Genomic DNA, 20558 nt, shown 5'->3' on the forward strand with positions numbered 1-20558 from the left:
TCGTCCAAGTAATAAACCTTACGCGAATAAGGGTCGATCCCACGGAGATTGTTGATATGAAGCAAGCTATGGTCATCTTGTAAATCTCAGTCAGGCGGATTCAAATGGTTATGGAGGATTGATAATTAAAAGATGAATAAAACATAAAATAAAGATAGAGATACTTATGTAATTCATTGGTGAGAATTTCAGATAAGCGTATGGAGATACTTTGTCCCTTCCGTCTCTCTACTTTCCTACTGTCTTCATCCTATCCTTCTTACTCCTTTCCATGGCAAGTAGTATGTTGGGCATCACTGTTGTCAATGGCTACAGTCCCGTCCTCTCAGGAAAAATGTTCAACGTGCTATGTCACAGCACGACTATTCATCTGTCGGTTCTCGATCATGTCGGAATAGAATCCAGTGATTCTTTTGCATCTGTCACTAACGCCCAACAATCGCGAGTTTGAAGCTCGTCACAGTCATTCAATCCTTGAATCCTACTCAGAATACCAGAGACAAGGTTTAGACCTTCTGGATTCTCAAGAATGCCGCCATCAATTCTAGCTTATACCACGAAGATTCTGATTAAGGAATCCAAAAGATATCCACTCAATCTAAGGTAGAACGGAGGTGGTTGTCAGGCACACGTTCATAGGTGAGAATGATGATGAGTGTCACGGATCATCACATTCATCAAGTTGAGGAACAAGTGATATCTTAGAACAAGAATAAGCTGAATTGAATAGAAGAACAATAGTAATTGCATTAATACTCAAGGTACAGCAGAGCTCCACACCTTAATATATGGTGTGTAGAAACTCCACCGTTGAAAATACATAAGTGATAATGGTGATCATTGGCTTCGGCCCCAGAGAGGGAACCAGAAGAACCAAGATGAAAATACAAAAGCAAAAGGTCTTATTTATAGAGAACTAGTAGCTTAGGGTTTACAGAAACGAGTAAATGACATAAATATCCACTTCCGGGCCCACTGGTGTGTGTTTGGGCTGAGCATTAAAGCTTCTATGTGTAGAGATTTTCTTGGAGTTAAAGGCCAGCTTTTGTGCCAGTTTGGGCGTTTAACTCCTACTTCTGTGCCAGTTCCGTCGTTTAACGCCGGGCAGTCTTGAGCTGATTTGGAATGCCTGTTTGGGCCATCAAATCTCAGGCAAAGTATGAACTATTATATATTGATGGAAAGCCTAGGATATCTACGTTCCAACGCAATTGAGAGCGTGCCAATTGGGTTTCTGTAGCTCCAGAAAATCTACTTCGAGTGCAGGAAGGTCAGAATCCAACAGAATCTGCAGTCCTTTTCAGCCTCTAAATCAGATTTTTGCTCAGGTCCCTCAATTTCAGCCAGAAAATACCTGAAATCACAGAAAAACACACAAACTCATAGTAAAGCCTAGAAAAGTGAATTTTAAACAAAAACTAATAAAAATATAATAAAAACTAACTAAAACATACTAAAAATATACTAAAAACAATGCCAAAAGGCGTATAAATTATCCGCTCATCACACACACATGGTTCACGCGTGCGCGCGACATGGAGAAAATTGCAGTGACGCGTGCGTGTGCCTGATGCATACGCGTGACACGCCAAAATGACCAGCGACGCGAACGCGTGATTGACGCGTACGCGTGACATGTGCGATATGCAGAATTAACAGAAAAAGCTGGGGGCGATTTCGGGCCATGTTTTGACCCAGTTTTTGGCCCAAAAACACAGACTAAAGCAAGGGAACATGCAGGGACTCAACCCATATTCTCATTAGCATATTTTTAGTTTAGTTTTGGGAATCTAGAGGGAATTCTATTTCTTCCTCTAGGTTTTCTTCACATTCATAGTTGTAGAGTTTTAGTGCTTTGCTTTGGATATTGAGAGAATTTATTACCTCCGTTGGAGCTTCCTCATTCTAGTTTGTCTCTCCACTCTTTTATTGCCCATTGACTCTATTTAGATAAATATGTTCATGATTTTGGAATTTATTGATGCAAAGAACCATTTTTTACTTTTAATTGATTTTTAGTTATTAATTATCATGTCTTTCTTGTATTCCTCTCTTAATTCTGTGAAAGTTATATTCATGATAATGGAGTAGTTCCCTAACTTAATTGGGAGTTGATTAAAAGGAAAACCTTGAGTTGGAATACTCAAATGTTAATATTAATTGGAAGTTGTTGGCTAATTCTCCTGTCTTCGACTCTAATCCCTTCTTAGGAAAGGATTAGGACGCAAGCGATAGGATTAGTTTGAGAGTACTTGACGTTTCCTTATTATATAAGGGATAACTAAGTAGGATAACAATCCTTTTATTATTACACTTGAGAGAGTTCAACAGGGATAGAACTTCCATTTAATCCTCTCCCGGTCAAGGCTTTTATCTAAATTACATAAATTCTCAATCATTTATTTCTCTATTTCTCAAACTCAAAAATCTCTTGGAAAATCTCTGATTAATAAAATAGCACTCTTTCCGCAACTCATTGGGAGACGACCTGGGATTCATACTCCCAGTATTTTATTTCTAAATTTTGTAACAACCCCTTCTAATTTGATACGCGAAATCAAGATTGGTTAAGAGCTATACTTGCAACGTTGTTTTCTCTATAAACTCTTGATCGGTGATTTTTCCTTACGTCAATTTTTGGTTGATAAACCACTATTTTATGGTTTATCTTGTGCTCAATTGAGTGGTTTTTATCAAATCCTTGCCCACTTATTCATATGATTTGCAAGGTTTTACAATTCCTTCCTAGTTTTGTTCTGTGATTGAAAACTTGCTTCCTAAAGTCTTTAATTTGTGTATTTTAAGTCTCTTTTATACCATTCGATGCTGTGATCCGTGTGTTAAGTGTTTCAGGCTTTATAGGGCAGGAATGGCTTAGAGGATGGAGAGGAAGCTTGCAAAGAAATGGAAGGAACACAAGAAACTAAGGAGATAACCAACGAGTAGCGATGCGCACACATGGCTCATGCGTGCGCGCGACATGGAGAAAATTGCAGTGACGCGTGCGCGTGCCTGACGCGTACGCTGACACGCCAAAATGACCAGTGACACAAATGCATCACTGATGCGTACGCGTGACATGCACGATCTGCAGAATGAAGAGAAAATGCTGGGAGCAATTTTGGGCCGTGTTTTGACCTAGTTTTCGGCCCAGAAACACAGACTAAAGCAAGGGAACATGTAGGGACTCAACACACATTCTCATTAGCATGGTTTTAGTTTAGTTTTGGGAATCTAGAGATAATTCTACTTCTTTCTCTAGGTTTTCTTCACATTCATAGTTGTAGAGTTTTAGTGCTTTGCTTTGAATATTGAGAGAATTTATTACCTCCGTTGGAGCTTCCTCATTCTAGTTTGTCTCTCTACTCTTTACTCTTTTATTGTCCATTGACTCTGTTTAGATAAGTATGTTCATGATTTTGGGATTTATTAATGCAAAGAACCATTTTTCTTTTAATTGATTTTTAGTTATTAATTATCATGTCTTTCTTTTATTCCTCTCTTAATTATGTGAAAGTTATATTCATGATAATGGAGTAGTTCCCTAACTTGATTGGGAGTTGATTAAAAGGAAAACCTTGAGTTGGAATACTCAAGTGTTAATATTAATTGGAATTTATTGGCTAATTCTCCTGTCTTCGACTCTAATCCCTTCTTAGGAAAGGATTAGGACGCAAGCGATAGGATTAGTTTGAGAGTACTTGACTTTTCCTTATTATATAAGGGATAACTAAGTAGGATAACAACCCTTTTATTATTATACTTGAGAGAGTTCAACAGGGATAGAACTTCCATTTAATCTTCTCCCGGTCAAGGCTTTTATTTAAATTACATAAATTCTCAATCATTTATTTCTCTATTTCTCAAACTCAAAAATCTCTTGAAAAATCTCTAATTAATAAAATAGCACTCTTTCCGCAACTCGTTGGGAGACGACCTGTGATTCATACTCCAAGTATTTCATTTCTAAGTTTTGTAACAACCCCTTCTAAATTGATATGCGGAATCAACATTGGTTAAGAGCTATACTTGCAATGTTGTTTTCTCTATAAACTCTTGATATGTGATTTTTCCTTATGTTAAGACACTTAACAAAATTTGAGTTATATCAGGAACATATAGTAAATTAGTCAAAAGAAAACTAATCTTTTTATTTTTTATCATGAAGGATTGAATAAACATGAGCTAAGATACGCGTACCTTGGCCATTACCTACAAAGAGTTGGTCAGATTTAGGCGTGGATGATGTACGATTCAACAAATTCAGAGAGTCTGGAGTCACATGGTAGCTGGCTCCATAGTCTGGATACCAAACTGACTCATTGTAAGACTATGGATTGGTAAAATAGGCTTGAGGCTGATGAAACTGAGTTAATGGAGGTGGAGGTTGAGTAGTAGCGAGCATAGGAAATTTGTGACTGTTGCTGTTGTGAATTGGTTCCAAAAGCTTGAAAATTAAGGTCAAACTTATAAAAGCAGGTCTGGACTACATGACCTTGGCATCCACATAGATGACTATGTTTGTTGGATATGAAAATCATCCTCCACAAGCATTTCTTCCACCTCTATCTCTTCGAGAAAAATTTCCTTTTTTAGGTTGATAGTCATGGGTTGCATTGGATTGTGCAAGATTAGCCAAAGGAATTCCTCCTTGTGGTTTTTTTAACCATTCCAACATATCATCAAAGGCTCTCAAAAAAGATTAAGCTTTAGCTACTTTGTAGGTGTGGAGTTTAACATCACTAAAGTGATATAAACTATGTATTCTTTGGGTAATCCATCAAGTATAGCTGATACATGATCATCTTTCTGTACTCTATATCCAATAGTAAACAAAGAATCCACTATCTTTTGAATATTAGATAGGTAATCAGAGACTGAACCTATCTTTTTAATGCATTTGAGCTAAACTTTTAAGCTTTGGATGTGAGTTACTGATGATTCTGAGAAATAATCATGCAAAGTGTTCTAGATGTCAAAGAAATGTGTGCAGTGAAGAATTCTATTCTTGAATGGTGTTGTGACCAAAGCTAGAATCCAGGTAGAAAGGGATAAATCATCAAGATGCCATTCTTTGAAGGTAGTTATCTCAATCTTGGTTTTCTTTGCTGCATCTTTTTCAAATTGATGGTAATTTTTTTACCCGACGAATTTATTGCCATATCTGCCGGTATTTAGCATTTTTCTTGTAATAACTTTGCAAATCTGTCTTTGTGGTCTATAAATAGAATAATATATAGAAGTGAAAAAGGGACTTTAAACTGAACACTACACCATCACACAAAACTCTATAATATCCAAAGTCACATTGATACCAAGGAGATTCATGGAGTGCAAGTGCATGTAAGTATCTGGAGTCAATTTTCTTTTATTCATTTTATTTTCATTACCTTAATTTTCCCTTTTATTTTTAGTTTATTTCGTTTTATTTCTTTTCATTTCTTTTAGATATTTTAATTTCTTTTGTTCATTTATTTTAAACTTTAACTTGCTTGTTATTTCATTTACTATTTTTATTTATTTCATTTCTTTCCCTTCTTGTTATTTTTATTTTTACGTTGTTTATTTATTTATTTTTTTTGTCAAACATTTTATTTTCAAGTTTTACTTCGCTTTATCTATTTTTTTTACTTTTTCAATTTATCACAAATATTTCGATATACATAGATTCGATACATACGCTAAGTAATTTCTAGATCGATTTCACTCTTTTTTAAAAGAGTCGTATTTTCTCTTCGAACTGAAATTTTAATACAAGTTTAATCCGACACCCTATCGAGATTACTAAAAATCAAGTGAAATAGTTGTTTATGAGAATAAATTCTTATAATTGTTTTCTATATCCGTAGCTATCTATTTTGAGACACGAATTATAGCCCATTACGGCCAAATTATAACGGATGAATGTGGAAACTCAGGTGCAGTCAACTTCATGTGAAGTTGATAACTGAGAGCCTTTAGATGAAAATTTAGTCAAATTAATCAAATTATTTAACGGTTCTTAACTATCAACTTCATGTGAAGTTGACTACACCTGATTTTTCACCTCGATGAATCATTAGTTATGAATGGATGGGAGTTCATATTTTAATTTTATTGTTAAGTGTTGATAATATGAAATATATTCTCATATAATATCAGTCAATTATTTACTCTCATAATCATAACCCGAATGTATTGTTCATATGAATTTAGAAACGGCATTGACATTGTATATGTTTTTATTTAATTTGTTAACTTATAGTATAACATGTTATTATTCAATATAAAATATTCATAAAATGTATTGTTCGGTTGTTCGGGTGAATGACGGTTCGAATGAAGTCGGGCCTGGAGCGACTGGTTGTGAAGAGGAATCTAGACTTGTGCGCGAGTTCCACGAGGAGGAAGGTTGTGCGAGTCGTCGGTGGGTCGGAGGGTGAGGCCACCTGTAAGGACACTCCGATGCTAAAATCAGAGTCCGTACAATACAGAAAAAAATTAGGGTAAAAGGTGACGTACCTCTAGGGAGAGGTAGGTCCCTCCCTATTTATACTCCGAACTCGGGTAGGCCCATTCTTTTGGACTCGTCCATCTAGAAGTTTCTACAAGCTGTCTAGGTCCTCCATCAGTCATGAGGTGGCACGTGGGTCACCTCTAGGCGCAGGTGGAATGCTCGGTGGCCGGAGGATCTGCAAGTGGACCCATGGCCCTAGTTGGGCCGGACCAGAACAATGCCCCCAATGTACCAAGTCGCGAGGCTTGGAACTCGTGGTTGGTACGTTCTATCTTCTTGCGCTTTCCTAGGCCGGGTCCTTCTTAGTTCGGGAACCCGTTGATGAGATCCACGTCTCCAGTGTCCGTGAGTTGCCTTCAACCGTTACTTGGGACGTTATGTTGATTTCTGTGCCGAGAGCATTTATTTCCCTTTATGACTGATTTGAAAGCAGAGAGAAAAGTCCATTATACCCTTGTCTTTTCGCACTCCCTTCTGACGGTTACCATTTTGCATTCCTTACTCTTGCCTTCACAACTCCCCACTTCCCATTTGCTTCTACCATTTTTACCTTCTCTCTCTATTGTTGCTATAATTTTCCAGTTTCCATTCTATCCTTGGCTTGCTGTGAATTTCGCTACATTCACCTACATTTTCCTATCCTCCATCACCTCTTTCTACCTCATCTCTGGTAAGTACTTTACTTTTTATACATGCTTTACTCTTCTTTCCTTGTTGATTATTGCATTTGTCTCCTCATGGCTTTTGTTTGGTTTGTGTTTGCTTGGATTAGCCTTGCTCATGTTAGATAGTTCTTAGGAGAGTACCATAGGCGTCTTTTTCCTGGATTTAGGCCTTGAACTAAAGCAAATAGTGTAGAGTAGTAACGTAATAGAATATAGTTCAATCTTTTCACTTTCCTCTGAATTTCTAACTTCCCGAGTTGACTTAAGTGGTTCTCCCACTGTAGGTATGGCACATGCGGCATGCAATGTTATGGACGGCTACATTTAGGTTACCCCCGACGTGACAGGCACGACTTCCCAGATAACCCAAGAGTAGCTACAGGAATTTTATAAGTTCAGAGCCTTGTGTGGAGGCAGGCCGAAAGAGGCAAATTACAATGTTTTCACCCCGAGGGATCGTGAATGTATATGCCATATCAGCTTATCCTCTCCCCTGGTTTCTGACTGGCTATGGATGTACAAACCCATGTTCACCACGTTAGGTGTTCGCCTTTCCTTTTCTCCTTTTGTCATGGCTCTCCTGAACCGATGTGACGTCGCCCCGTCACAACTTCATCCAAATAGCTGGGCTGCCATCCGTTGCTTTGAGATGGTATGTGAATACCTGGAGCTCCCAGCCCCGTTAATATATTTCTTTACCTCTTTTTACTCACAAACCCCACCCGAGAAAGCAAGCACCAAAAGAGCTACCTCTCCTTCTGGTCTGTCCAGAATTGGAGAATCTTTAGACTTTTCGAAGATTCCTTTCATGGCTTCAAAAGCATTTACTTAAAGGTTAGGCCAACACAGGATTGCCACCCATTCTGGCTTACTCTTGAGGGCAAAAGATGGATTCCAACGTATTGGAGCTTTGACACCGGCTCTAATTATCTAATAAAAATGACCTATGAGAGAATAGGTCAGCAAGGTTGGCAAATCACCGATCTTTTGTTAGCGATTTTTGGCTCCAAAAGTTTTAATCCTCATCTGTTGATGGGCGACTGGGAAGTTGGGCACGAATGCGTGGGTAAGGCCTGAACTTCATCATTATTTTGTTTTCCCAATTAACTTGTCCATTTTGCTATCTTGAATCTTCTTATTTTTCCAATTTCCTAATTTGGATTTTTCTTTTATTTTCTTGTAGTTGCTATGGCTGCTGGGAATACAACCATGTCTCGCTTGATGACCCACTTCTTCCCTGCGGAAGACAACGATGATCACAGCTTAGCAACTTCTTCAGTTGAACCCGAGTCCCAAGCCATTGGTGCAGGCAACACTCAACCTTGTCTTTCTATCGAGGTGCCCCCTAAAAATCCCAAGGAGAATCCTACTGCCAACGAGGAAGACCCAGGTAAAGGGGTGCAGGTTGAGGATGATGCTGAGTTGACTATTATCACCAATCCAAAGAAGAGAAAAATAATCCCTGGCTTGGGAAAAGTTCTTACGATTATGGAGAAGAACTTTGATGCAGGGTACTTCATTGATTCCCAGCTTCTCCCGGGTATTGAGTTGTTCTTCCGAGATAAGGACTTGTTCGCATAGGCCAGGTGGACTTACCGAAGGATGTTAAAAACTTGAAGGTCGAGCCTGTATTGGCGCAAGGTCAAGTCTTGAAGGAGAAACTTAGGATTTCCCAGAAGGATGTTACCAACTTGAAGGCCAAAGAAGAATCTCTTAAGATCCGACTTGTCGAGGAGGAGAGAAAATCCAGGGAGAACGCTGTCGAGATCAATCGGTTGGTCGAATGTAACCTTTCACTTTCCCACGATCTCAACACTGCCCGTGGTCAGGTCATCGTCGCAGAGGGGAAAGTGAAGGAGTTGGAGGAGAAGCTTGCTGAGGCCAAGAGGACGACCGATCTTGCTAAACAGGAGGCTTTAGTGATGAAGAAAAAGAATAAAGAGATTGTCAAGGACACCCAAGAAACTATCCAAGCTACCGAAGAGGTGATTAAAGATCAAGTCTCCCTCCTCGCTCCTGACTTTGACACCTTGGCCGTTGGAGCTTTCAAGATGATCCAAGATGGAAAGATTGTTGATATTCCAAGGAAGTGAAGAGCTACATAACTTGTACTTTTCTTTTAAATATGTTATACTCTTTCAACTAATGGGCCGATGTGATACCCTCTTTTTGTAGCAAACAATTTATTTTCTTGCTTTCTTGGTAGGCCGTTGTTATGACCATTATGTTTAAAACAAGTTTTAGCTTGTTACTAGGCCGATATGGTGCCATTCCGAACTACCATTTTAATGCTTTTGATTCTTGGAATCGTTCTTGTCACTTTAGGTAGTTATATGTCTTTTACTTATTTATTGGATATTCACTCGTTGTGGTGTTGTGGTGCCCGGGGTGATTGGTCCCGAACTTCCATTTTTACAACTTGATGAAAATTAACGAGAATAAATTTAATCAACTCGCTATTAATAATGGGCCTCGTCAAAACCCCTCGCCGCTATCTCGCATAGAGGGCTAGGGAAAAGAGTGCCTCCTTTATGATGACCATATGAAAATACATGAGTTCTTTATAACAAGTATTTTAAAAGAACAAAAAGCATCTAACAAAGGAATAGTAAAGTAAAGGATGGCAATAAATTGAAATAGGGGTGAAGAATAACCGTCAAGTCGGGATGTTGGCCTTTAAAAGCAAAATATCTTCAACTTTGCCACATTCCAAGATTTTAGAACCTCTTTCCTATCCAACCGCTCTAGCTTATAGGCGCATTTTCTGAGAACGTCTCTTACCCTTTATGATCCTTCCCAATTGGCTTCTAGCTTGCCTTCTCCTGGAGTTAATGGGCCAATGTCGTTATGCTGCAACACTAGCTCACCCTCTTCAAAGCTCCTATTTAGAACCTTGCGATTGTAATGCAAGGCTATCCTCTATTTTCAATGCCGCTTCCGACAAGTGGGTCATCTCCCTTGTTTCGTCAATTAAGTCTTTTTCGATCGCTTCACTACCTCCACCTAGGATCAACCTTGGACTTGGTTCTCTGATCTCCATAGGGATAACCGCGTCAACACTGTAGGTAAGCCATAAAGGTGTCTCCCTGGTGGAGAATTACGGTGTTGTCCTATAGAACCATAAAACAGAGGCCAACTCGTTAGCCCAAGAGCCCTTTCTTTGGTCAAGATGCTTCTTTAATCCACTAAGGATAATTTTTTTTGCTGCCTTGGATTGCTCGTTACTCTGGGGTGGTTCCACCGAGAAAAATTTCTTCTTGATCTCTAATTCAGTCAAGAACTCCCCAAACTTCTTATCGGAAAATTGTGTCCCATTGTCCGAGATCACAACCTCTGGTATTCCAAACATAGCAATGACTTGCCTCCAGAGAAATTTTTGACAATTTGCAGAGGATATCCAACCGCTCTAGCTTATAGGCGCATTTTCTGAGAACTTCTCTTACCCTTTATGGTCCTTCCCAATTGGCTTCTAGCTTGCCTTCTCCTGGAGTTAATGGGCCAATGTCGTTATGCTGCAATACTAGATCACCCTCTTCAAAGCTCCTATTTAGAATCTTGTGATTGTAACGCAAGACTATCCTCTATTTCAATGCCGCTTCTGACAAGTGGGTCATCTCCCTTGTTTCGTCAATTAAGTCTTTTTCGATCGCTTCACTACCTCCACCTAGGATCAACCTTGGACTTGGTTTTCTGATCTCCATAGGGATAACCGCGTCAATACTCTATAGGTAAGCCATAAAGGTGTCTCCCTGGTGGAGAATTACGGCGTTGTCCTATAGAACCATAAAACAGAGGCCAACTCGTTAGCCCAAGAGCCCTTTCTTTGGTTAAGATGCTTCTTTAATCCACTAAGGATAATTTTTTGCTGCCTTGGATTGCTCGTTAATCTGGGGGTGTTCCACCGAGAAAAATTTCTTCTTGATCTCTAATTCAGTTAAGAACTCTCCAAACTTCTTATCGGAAAATTGTGTCTCATTGTCCGAGACCACAACCTCTGGTATTCCAAACATAGCGATGACTTGCCTCCAAAGAAATTTTTGACAATTTGCAGAGGATATACGCTAATAGCTCCACCTCCATCCACTTCATGTAATAAACAATGGTCACAATGAGGTACTTGACTTGTCCTAGGGGCTACCAGGAACGGTCCCAAGAGGTTGATTCTCCACTGGGAAAAAGGTCGGAAAGCCATCAAGGAACTTAACTCTTCTGCTGGGGCCTTGTGGAAATTCTCATTCTCATGGCATTTCTTGCATTTCATTAAGAACACCTGGGCATCCGCCATCATCGCAGGCCAATAATACTCGGCTCTAACAAGCTTCTTGGCTAACGTCTTTCCTCCAATGTGGTGCCCGCAGCACCCTTCATGAACCTCACTTAAGATGTAGTCCGCTTGGTCAGGACACAAATATTTCAAAAGGGGCTGATCAAATCCTCATTTGTACAACTAACCTTATATTACTACGTACTTAAAAACTTCTCTCCTTATTGCTTTAGCCTCCTTTTCATCTCTAGGGAGTGCCCCGTCTTTGAGGAAGTAATGGATTGGGATGATCCAAGAGAGAGCGTCTGGGACCAGGGCCAAGTAGAGGGTCACCGATGGTTCCTTCACCAAACCCTGAATGAGAGAGCGGTTTCCCGCTTCAGGCTTGGTGCTTGCCAATTTTGACAAGAAATCGGCTCTAGCATTTCACTCCCTTAGAACATGTTGGACCACTACCTCCTCAAAGCCCTCACATAGCCTTTTTATCTTCTCTAAATACTTTTGTATTAAAGGGTCCCTGGCCTGGTAGGTTCCATTCAGTTGAGAAGTCACGACTTAGGAGTTGCTGTTGACTTCAAGTCTTGTTGCTTCGACCTCTTTGGCTAAGGTTAAGCCCCCTATCAAGGTCTCATATTCCGTTTGGTTGTTTGAGACCGGAAACTCAAATTTGATAAATTGCTTGTAAGTCATTCCTTCCGAGCTTTCTTAATGATCCCTACTCCTCCAACCGATTGGTTGGACGCCCCGCCAACATGGAGCTTCCACCGTGTTCCCGGGTTTTTGGGGGCATCACCGGCCACTTCCACCAAGAAATCAACCATTGCTTGTGCCTTGATCGCATGTCGAGGTTCATATCAGATGTCATACTTGGACAATTCTATTGCTCATGTCATCATGTGCCCCGCCAGGTCGGGTTTCTGCAAGATTTGCCAAATGGCCTGGTCAGTTCTTAACGTGATCGGGTGCCTTTGAAAATATTGTCTTAGTCTCTGGGAGAAGACTAGCAAAGTGTAAGCCAACTTTTCTAACTTGGTGTACTGATGAGAGAACTTTTGCGTGGTCTAGAAATTTGCGGATAAATCCTCATTGCAAGTATAGTTTCTAAACCTTCAAAAGTCCTTTCATACAAATGTTTTGGTTGTCACAAGTAACAAACCCCCTTGAAATTGATAACCGAGTATTCAAACCTCGGGTCGTCTTCTCAAGGAATTGCAGGGAGGTATGTTCTTATTATTGGTTATGAGTTTGTAAATTAGGGGTTTTAGAAATTAGGGAGCAGTATGTTGCATAAGAAGAAATAAAATAAATAAATAACTATAAAATAAACTCTTGGCAAGGTATGAAAACAGGAAGTCCTATCCTGGTTATCCTTATCAATTGTAAAGAGAATTGGATTCTTCTCCCACTTTGTTAACCTCTAACTATGAAGGTAAGTTAGGTGGATGAATTAATTCTGATTCCTCAGGTCCTAATCTTTCCATGGGAAAGACTAGAGTTATTGGAACTTGAATTAATTCTTGAAGAATTCCAATTTTCAATCAACAATGAGTTTGATAACTCAAGGGTCACCAATTATTTAACCAAAGCCAAAAGGGAAAAATAAATCTAAATTGAATTGAAAGCAATCTTAAACAGAATAAAACAATCATAATCTGAAATACCTCAAAATGCATTAATAAAAGAAATCAATTCTAACATGAAGTTCGTAAACCAAAATTAACAAACTGAAATAAAATAATAGAATAAATAAAGAACCTGGGATTGAGAGTCACTCCTAAAACTAAGAGAAATCCTAAATCCTAATACTAAGAGAGAGGAGAGAACTTCTCTCTCTAAAAACTACATCTAAAACATGAAAAGTGAATTATGAGAGCCTCTCTATGAATGGATACATTCGTCCACTTTATATCCTCTAATCTGTGTTTTCTGGGTCACAAACTGGGTCGAAAACAACCCAGAAATCGCTGGAGAAGATTTCAAATACGCTGATTTCCGTCACTGCAATGTGGCCGCATGGATCACGCGGTCGCGTCGCCTAGCTTCAGGAAAACTATAACATATTATATATCAAATCGAAGCCCCGGACGTTAGCTTTCCAACACAACTGGAACCGCGTCGTTTGGACATGTGTAGCTAAAGTTATAGCCGTTTGAGTGCGAAGAGGTCAGGCTGGACAGCTTAGCAATTTCTCCAACTTCTTGTATTCCTTCCACTTTCGCATGCTTCCTTTCCATCCTCTGGGCCATTCCTGCCCTGTAATCTCTGAAATCACTTAACACACATATCAAGGCATCTAATGGTAATAAGAGAGGATTAATAATAAGCAAATAAAAGATCAAAGAGGCACGTTTTCAATCATAGTACAAAATCAGGAAGGAAATATAAAACTATGCAAATATTATGAATAAGTGGGTAAAGAGTTGATAAAATCCACTCAATTGAGCACAAGATAAACCATAAAATAGTGGTTTATCATGTACCTCAACTCCGCTCCTTGGAGCACTTTGCTTATGAAGTACACTAGTTACTGGATTTTATCTTCCTCTCGAACCAAAATGGCTGCAATAGCCTCATCCGTCACCGCCAGGTAGAGGTACATGATCTCCCTTTCTTTTGGCTTACCAAGCACTGACAGTTCTGACAAGATCCTCTTAAAGTGGTTTAAGGCTTCCTCACAAGCTGGAGTCCACTCGAAAGCTATCCCTTTCTTTATCAGGTTGAAGAAAGGTAGGGCTTTTGCTGCCGAGGAACCGAGGAAACGAGATAAAGTTATGAGCCTCCCTGCCAGTATGGACGTCCTTGACGCAACCAGGGCTTGAGATCCAGAGAATGGCTTCGCACTTATCCGGGTTAGCCAGCATATCATCGACGTAGACTTACACCTACTTGCCAATGTGATCTTTGAAGACTTTACTCATTAATCTTTGACAAGTACCCCCCGCATTCTTCAGCCCAAAAAGCATGGCCTTGTAACAGTAGGTCCCTATTGGTGTTATGAATACCATTTTTTCCTCGTTAGGACAGTGCATTGGGATCTAGTTGTATCCTGAATATGCATCTATGAAGCTCAAAAATCGGTACCCTATAGCAACATTTACTAGGGCATCAATGTTGGAAAGAGGGAATGAATCTTTTGGACATGCTTTATTGATGTCTGAATAGCCGATTGATGAGTGGATATTTTATACGCATTTTGGGGGTAATTTCATGTAGTTTTTTGTATGTTTTAGTTAGTTTTTAGTATATTTTTATTAGTTTTTAGGCAAAATTCATATTTCTAGACTTTACTATGAGTTTGTGTGTTTTTCTGTGATTTCAGGTATTTTCTGGCTGAAATTGAGGGAGCTGAGCAAAAATCTGATTCAGGCTGAAAAAAGATTGCTCTCAATTGGGTTGGAAAGTAGACATCCAGGACTTTCCAGCAATATATAATAGTCCATACTTTGCTCGAAGATAAACGACGTAAACTGGCGTTTGACGCCAGTTCCACGTTCTATTCTGGCGTTAAACGCCAGAAACAGGTTGCAATTTGGAGATAAACGCCCAAAACAGGTTACAACCTGACGTTCAACTCTAGAAATAGTCCAGGCACGTGAAAAGCTCAAGTCTCAGCCCCAGCACACATCTAGTGAGCCCTAGAAGTGGATTTCTGTACTATCTATCTCAGTTTACTCATTTTCTGTAAACCTAGGTTACTAGTTTAGTATTTAAACAACTTTTATCGACTTATTTTATGCATCATGACATTTTTAGATCTGAACTTTGTACTCTTTGACGGCATGAGTCTCTAAACTCCATTGTTGGGGGTGAGGAGCTCTGCTGTGTCTCGATGGATTAATGCAATTATTTCTATTCTTCATTCAAACACGCTTGTTTCTATCTAAGATATTCATTCACCCTTCAATATGATAAATGTGATGATCCGTGACATTCATCATCATTCTCAACCTATGCACGCGTGCCTGACAACCACCTCCATTCTACAATAGATTGAATGAGTATCTCTTGGATTCTTTAATCAGAATCTTCGTGGTATAAGCTAGAATCCATTGGTAGCATTCTTGAGAATCCAAAAAGTCTAAACCTTGTCTGTGGTATTCCGAGTAGGATTCAGGGATTGAATGACTATGACGAGCTTTAAACTCACAAGGGTTGGGCGTAGTGACAGACGCAAAAGGATCAATGGATCCTATTCCAGCATGAGTGAGAACCGACAGATGATTAGCCATGTGGTGACAGCGCACCTGGACCATTTTCACTGAGAGGACGGATGGTAGCCATTGACAACGGTGATCCACCAACACACAGCTTGCCATAGGGGGAACCTTGCGTGTGTGAAGAAGAAGACATGGGGAAAGCAGAGATTCAGAAGACAAAGCATCTCCAAAACTCCAACATATTCTCCATTACTGCATAACAAGTATTATTTAATTCATGCTTTCTTGTTCATTTGCAAGTCAACTGATAATTATAATTGATATCCTGACTAAGAGTTACAAGATAATCATAGCTTGCTTCAAACCAACAATCTCTGTGGGATCGACCCTTACTCACGTAAGGTATTACTTGGACGACCCAGTGCACTTGCTGGTTAGTGGTACGAGTTGTGAAAAGTGGGATCGACCCTTACTCACGTAAGTTTTTGGCACCGTTGTCGGGGATTGTTCGAGTTTGAACAACTGACGGTTTATCTTGTTGCTTAGAATAGGAAAATTTTGTCTTTTGGGTCAGAGTCTTTTATTTTCTTTTCAAAAATATTATTTTTCTTTATTAATTTTTAGTTTTTCTGTGCGTTTAGTGTCATGTTTTAAGTTTGGTGTCAATTGCATATTTTTCTTTGTCTTTCAATTTTCGAATTGCATGTTCTTTGTTCTTCCTTGATCTTCAAATTGTTCTTGTAAATTTTTCTTGTTTGATCTTTAATTTTTTCTTGTTCTGTGTCTTTTCTTGTTTTTCTTGTGCTTTTTTAAAATATCAGTTTTCAAAAAATTTTATTTATTAAATACCTTATTAAAACACGTTAAATTTATAGCTCAGTTGGCTAGAGCGTGGTGCTTGTGTTCTTGGTAATTGGGTATCTTCCTTTTAAAACTTTTTCAAAAATAATTTTTCTTTGATTAAATCTTGTGCCAAACTTTAAGTTTGGTGTTCTCTTGTTAATTTTCTTTAATTTTTGAAAATTTTATTTTGGTTTTTTAAAAATTTTAAGTTTGGTGTTCTTTCTTTTGTTCTTGTTGTTCTTGTGAGTCTTCAAGGTGTTCTTGAGTCTTCTTTGTGTTTTGATCTTAAAATTTTTAAGTTTGGTGTGCCTTGGTGTTTTTCCTCCAAAATTTTCGAAAATAAGGAGCATTGGATCTAAAAAGTTTAAGTCTTGTGTCTTTTGTGTGTTTTTCTCTTTCATAATAAAATTCAAAAATAAAAAAATATCTTTTCTAACTATTTTTAAGCAAATATTTCGAAATTTTTCATAAAAATTCAGATTTCAATTTCAAAATTTTATCTTATCATATCTTAGTTGTAAAGTTTTTAAAATCATATATTTTTCAAAAATATCATAACCACTTTCTCCCTCCTCACTTTTTCAAAAATCTTCATAAAATATTTTCAAATCTTTTTTTTTATTTTTTTAGCTTTTATTTATTTTATTTTATTTTATTGTTTCAAATTTTTTTTAAATATAATAAAATAAATAAAATAAATCCACGTCATCTCCCTTTCTCCATCATGGACCTATGTGGAAATGAACAGTCCAGAAGGACTCTGGGATCATATGCTAACCCCACTACTGCTTTATATGGGAGTAGTATCTATATACCCTCCATCGGAGTCAGTAGTTTTGAGTTGAATCCTCAGCTCATTATCATGGTGCAGCAAAGTTGCCAGTATTCCGGTCTTCCACAAGAAGAACCTACAGAGTTTCTGGCACAGTTTTTACAAATTGCTGACACAGTACATGATAAGAAAGTAGATCAGGATGTCTACATATTATTACTGTTTTCATTTGCTGTAAAAGACCAAGCTAAGAGGTGGTTAAATAACCAACCTAAGGCTAACATAAGGACATGGAAACAACTGTCAAAAAAATTCATATTTCCATCCAAAACGGATGACACAGCTAAGGCTGAACATCCAAGGCTTTAAACAAGGAGATAATGAATCTCTTTATGATGCCTGAGAGAGATACAGAGAGATGCTAAGAAAATGCCCCTCTAAAATGTTTTCAGAGTGGGTGCAGTTAGACATCTTCTATTATGGGCTTACAGAGAAAGCTCAGATTTCTTTGGACCACTCAGCTGATGGATCTATACACATGAAAAAGACAATTGAAGAAGCTCAAGAGCTCATTGATACAGTTGCCAGAAATCAGCATCTATACCTAAGTAGTAAACTTTCCATGAAAGAAGAGACTAAAACAGTAACTGTTGAACTCAGTCCTGCAGAACAAGTTACTGAATTCAATCATCAATTAGATTTTCTAACAAAACAACTAGCCGAATTCAAGGAGATACTACAAGACACAAGAATGGCTAATATGAATATGGAAGTACAGCTGAAGCAAATAGAACAGCAGTTATCAAAAAAAATAATAGAAGAGTGCCAAGCAGTTCAATTAAGAAGTGAGAAAACATTAAATACCTCACTTCAAAGCAGCAGGAAGCCAAAAAATGAACAAACTACTACCCATAATCTCTCTGAGGACAGTAAGAGCCCAGAGAGGAATAATTCTGGTGCTCAAACGCCAGAAAAGGGTGAAGAGCTGGCATTAAACGCCCAACCCATGCTTAGTTTTGGCGTTCAAACGCCACAAACAGGCAATGAGTTGGCATTAAACGCCTAATGGAAGCTCAGTTCTGGTGTTCAAATGCCAGAAATAGGTAAGAAGTTGGCATCCAACGCCAATCCAGCTTCCAACCCTGGCATTCAGATGCCAGCGAGGGATCAGACACATACAAGTGCTGATAGCAACCCCTCTAAGAAGGCTTTCCCAACCACCTCTGTAGGAAATAAACCTACAGTAACTAAGGTTGAAGAATACAAAGCTAAGATGCTCTATCCTCAGAAACTCTGCCAAGCGAAACAAGATAAGCAATTTGCCCGCTTTGCAAACTATCTTAGGACTCTTGAAATAAAGATTCCGTTTGCAGAGGCACTTGAACAAATACCCTCTTATGCTAAGTTCATGAAATAGATCTTAAGTCATAAGAAGGATTGGAGAGAAACTGAAAAAGTTTACCTCACTGAAAAATGCAGTGCAGTCATTCTAAAAAGCTTATCAGAGAAGCTTAAAGATCCCGGAAGCTTCATGATACCATGCACATTAGAGGGTACTTGTACCAAGAAAGCTCTATGTGATCTTGGAGCAAGTATCAACCTAATACCTGCATCCACTATCAAAAAGCTTGGTTTGACTGGAGAAGCCAAACCAACTCAGATATGTCTCCAACTTGCTGATGGCTCCATTAAATACCCATCAGGCGTGATTGAAGACAATGTTGTCAAGGTTGGGCCACTTGTCTTTTCCACTGACTTTGTGGTGCTGGAAAAGGAGGAGCACAAGAGTGCAACTCTCATTCTAGGAAGACCTTTCCTAGCAACTGGACAAACCCTCATTGATGTCCAAAAAGGGGAATTAACCCTGAGAGTCAATGAGAACGAGTTTAAGTTGAATGTTGTCAAAGCTATGCAGCATCTAGACACCCCAAACGACTGCATGAGCATTGATATTATTGACTTTCTGGTGGAAGAGGTCAATATGACTGAGAGTCTCGAATCAGAGCTAGAGGATATCTTTAAAGATGTTCATCCTGATCTGGAGGAACCAGAGAGAATAATTGAACCTCTGAAAATCCCTCAGGAAAAGGAAAAACCTCCTAAGCCCAAGCTCAAACCATTACCACCATCCCTGAAATATGCATTTCTGGGAGAATGTGACACTTTTCCTGTAATCATAAGCTCTACCTTAGAGCCACAAGAAGAGGAAGCACTAATTCAAGTGCTGAGGACACACAAGACAGCTCTTGGATGGTCCATCAGTGATCTTAAGGGCATTAGCCCTGTCATATGCATGCACAAGATCCTATTGGAGGGTGACGCTAAGCCAGTGGTTCAACCACAGAGGCGGCTGAATCTAGTCATGAAGGAGGTGGTGCAGAAGGAAGTCACTAAATTACTAGAGGCTGGGATTATTTATCCTATTTCTGATAGCCCCTGGGTGAGCCCTGTCCAAGTTGTCCCTAAGAAGGGTGGCATGACAGTGGTTCATAATGAAAAAAATAAGCTGGTTCCTACAACAACAGTTACAGGGTGGCGTATGTATATTGATTACAGAAGGCTCAATACAGCTACCAGAAAGGATCATTTTCCTTTACCATTCATAGACCAGATGCTAGAAAGACTAGCATGTCATGATTACTACTGCTTTTTGGATGGATATTCAGGTTATAATCAAATTGTAGTAGATCCCCAGGATTAAGAGAAAACAGCATTCACATGTCCATCTGGAGTATTTGCATACAGAAGGATGCCATTTGGTCTGTGCAATGCACCTACAACCTTTCAAAGGTGCATGCTCTCTATTTTCTCTGATATGGTGGAAAATTTTCTGGAAGTCTTCATGGATGACTTTTTAGTATTTGGAGACTCATTCAGCTCCTGTCTTGACCATCTAGCACTTGTTCTAAAGAGGTGCCAAGAGACTACCCTGGTTTTAAACTGGGAAAAATGTCACTTTATGGTGACTGAAGGAATTATCCTTTGGCACAAAATTTTGAACAAGGGAATAGAGGTGGATCAAGCTAAGGTGGAGGTAATTGAAAAATTACCACCACCTGCCAATGTTAAGGCAATCAGAAGCTTTCTAGGGCATGCATGATTCTACAGAAGGTTTATAAAGGATTTTTCAAAAATTTCAAAACCTCTTAGTAATCTGCTAGCTGCTGACATGCCATTCATCTTTGATAAGGAGTGTCTACAAGCGTTTAAGACTCTGAAAGCTAAGCTGGTCAAAGCACCAGTCATCTCTGCACCAGACTGGATGGTGCACGAAATTGCAATCACACTTTTGTAATCCCGCACAACTAACCAGCAAGTGCACTGGGTCATCCAAGTAATACCTTACGTGAGTAAGGGTCAA

The sequence above is a fragment of the Arachis hypogaea genome, chromosome 10, assembly GCF_003086295.3.
Source record: "Arachis hypogaea cultivar Tifrunner chromosome 10, arahy.Tifrunner.gnm2.J5K5, whole genome shotgun sequence".
Classification (NCBI taxonomy): domain Eukaryota; kingdom Viridiplantae; phylum Streptophyta; class Magnoliopsida; order Fabales; family Fabaceae; genus Arachis; species Arachis hypogaea.